Source organism: Lutjanus erythropterus, chromosome 2 (assembly GCF_056507025.1).
Source record: "Lutjanus erythropterus isolate fLutEry1 chromosome 2, fLutEry1.hap2, whole genome shotgun sequence".
In the NCBI taxonomy this organism is placed as follows: domain Eukaryota; kingdom Metazoa; phylum Chordata; class Actinopteri; order Lutjaniformes; family Lutjanidae; genus Lutjanus; species Lutjanus erythropterus.
The window spans coordinates 47,499,748-47,502,811 of NC_139318.1; the positions used below are offsets into that span (position 1 = coordinate 47,499,748).

General features: G+C 41.6%; 1 non-coding gene across 1 annotated transcript; it reads left to right on the forward strand.

Annotated features, from left to right (window-relative positions):
• The first annotated feature begins 1,315 nt into the window (after positions 1–1,315).
• trnan-guu (transfer RNA asparagine (anticodon GUU)) lies at positions 1,316–1,389 on the forward strand. Its single transcript has one exon. It is a non-coding gene; the product is annotated as a tRNA-Asn (tRNA).
• Positions 1,390–3,064: the final 1,675 nt, after the last annotated feature.

Sequence of the window (3,064 nt, forward strand, 5' to 3'; positions counted from 1 at the left end):
GACATGCCTATAAAAACCTGTGTTGTCAGGCAAAATGTACAAAACAAAATGTTAATCACTGAAGAGTTGATGGTTTTTGTCTCTCATTCCCTCACAGTAATGAAACTAAATGTATATTTGAACAAATTCTTCTAAATTAAATGTCAAAATATATAGTTTTCTCCCTCCTGAACAACCAGGCCGCTTACACCAGAAAAAACTGTTCTTTATGAGCTATATTTAGGTTTATTGTTAGGTAGTGACCTCTAGTGGCTGTAGTAACTGTGACAACAGCAAAGGAGGAAGTCAGACGACGAGTATAAAGAGCAACAAAGTCTATGTCTATGACTGTCACCCAGGAGACCACTGGTCATGTCCAGTGTGAAACCATTAGTCAACGTTGACCTCAGTGTAACGTACTTAACTCACATCACATAACTTATGTAACTATATACTTTTTTTTAGCCTAAACTTTGATCTTTTTTTAAATCTTACCATATAGTTTTGGAACCAGAACTCAATCTTGGAACCCATCGACTATAATCTCACAATGATTTAGCATCTGTGGGCAATGGCCAATGTTTTGGGGCTTCTGGTGCAGCCAGCAGATATCCAGATGATGGATATTCAGACCCAGACTTCCTCCTAAAGTCCACTGAAGCATGTGTTCAGTGAATACTGCTCACACTACAAATGGAAACCAGAACGCCAACAAAATCCTGGCCCTTGCCTACAGATTCTGCATATTCATGGCCTAAGACTTCCTCCTTTGTTCGCCAGTCATCATTTACAGTCCAATTAGCAACTTAAGATATGAGTTGGAGACTGATCTCTATAAACATAAATCTGCATATGAATGTGAGTTGCTTTATGCCTCTGTGGTGCACTCAGCCTGTGTGCTCGGCTCTGAACTGAGAATTTGGTGGTTCAAACCCCCCAGGAAAATGGGTGAAGCATAATCTCCATTCTTTTGTGAATTTCTCCCTTGTGGGATCAATAAAGCTCATCTGATCTTAAATAATTGGTAATACAGAGCTAAATTGTCATCAGACAATAGCTGAGTTTCTGCCTGTTTTTGCACTTCACTCAGAGTTTACCTGCATGCAACCAAACCCCATTCAAACATGTGTTCAGTGAATTCTGCTCGCACTACAAATGGAAACCAGAATGCTTCCCATACCAAAATCCTGCCCCTTGCCTACAAATTCTGCATATTCAAGGGCCAAGACTTCCTCCTACATGCACCGTTCATTGTTTCTGCTGAAGATATATGAGAACAGAGTTGGTGGCTGATATCTATAAACAGATATCTGCAAATTAATGTGGTTGCTGTCATGTCTCTGTGGCGCAATCGGTCAGCGCGCTCGGCTGTTAACCGAGAGGTTGGTGGTTCAAGCCCACCCAGGGACGATTACGGAAAGTTTCATGCTCTTGTGGATTTCCCTGTTGTGAAGTTCATCTTATCTCACATCATTGGTGATACAAAGCTGAATCATCACCAGAAAATGCTTCTGCTTCTTTCTACACAGACTGTTTACCTGCATGCAACCAAAGCTCACTCAAACATGTGTTGAGTCAATACTGATTGGACTACTAATGGAAACAAGAATGCCTCTGATACCAAAATCTTGCCCCTTGCCTACAAATTCTGCATATTCATAACCAAACTGTGACTTTAACGTTTCACAACTTTAACCACATGATCACAAAGATCTGGTATGATGAAGGTCCGATACACCTGTCGCTGGTACTGTCCAACAGTTATTTTGGGAATGGTTAGCATTTCCTCTGACACCACCATCGACAGAAAAAAACTTTTTCTGATCTGACAAGGTTTGGGTTGGCATGGAGGAAGCTCGGTTGGGTTTAGAGAAAGAGCCCAGTTTGGGTTAAAATAAGCGCTTGGTTCGACAAGCCGTGGGAATGAACAGCGTTCTCCTGTGACTTTGCAGCAGTAAAGTATGCTCACGCTGTTCCCTCCGTTCCTCCTTTGGATGGTGGAGGTCACTGTCACTTTAATTTAACATGTGTCATCTTTCAGCATTTGTTAAAACGACTGGTGTTCTTGTTTCTCTTAGAACAGTCTTGTGAATTTAATAATTAATACTGAGAAAACACAGAGGGATGGCAGTTCTCTTTGTGATAGAAGTATAACAAAAATAAACCAGCAAAATAAACCTAAAAAAAATCCAAGAGCAGTGTTCTTCTAACCTTAAACACCTCGACTCCTGAGAGACCGCCTTGCACTGGCAAAACAAATTTAAGCTGCACTGAGCACAGACAAATGAACAGAAACCGTAGGAGTTATCTTCTCCCACCAAAATTAAAGGAGCACACATTTAAAACAGTGCAACACTTTAACCAGCCTGCTGTGTGCCTGCACTGATTTTTCAGACCTAACTACAGTAAACCGCCGCTGCTTCTGAATCTGGATTTGGCTTGAAGCGCTTAAATGTGACTGAGCTCCAAAACCCCCAGAAACCAGTCCTCAAATCCCAAAACACACACATATACACACTAGTGTTAAGTTGCTGTTCATCCTCCTGCAGGCTTTCTATACGCCAGAGGGTTGTGGCCACTCTCACTGACTATACAGGTGAACTGTAGTTACTTTATTCACCTCTAGGTGGAGATGTGTCATTGAAGTACCAGCAGAATGCCTGTTTCACATGTGTGCACTCTGTCTCTCTTTCCCAGAGAAGAAACCCAGATTCACAGCTCACTCTCTCATTCACACTTCTGTACACAGATGCTTCTCTTCTTCAGTGTGCCAAGGTCATATTGTTGTCAGATTAATATTAATGGATTTAATGTGTTATTTTTATGTAAGGTGTGCTCCAGCAGAGCTCACAGAACAGTACAGCTGAATCCAGATTTGCTGGAACAAAGACGTGGTAGGGATTAGGCCTGGAATTTCATCATTTTAGGGGGCAAAGATGTCTGACTTTTGGTGACAGTTGTTTGAGAACTCAAAGGCCAGATGTCAGGGCAGCAAGGCCATCAAATAAAACACGGGAAAAAAAATAAACTTCACAAAATACCTCAGGATTTGGGGTTGGTTTTGCCTGGATTTCAAACAACCCAC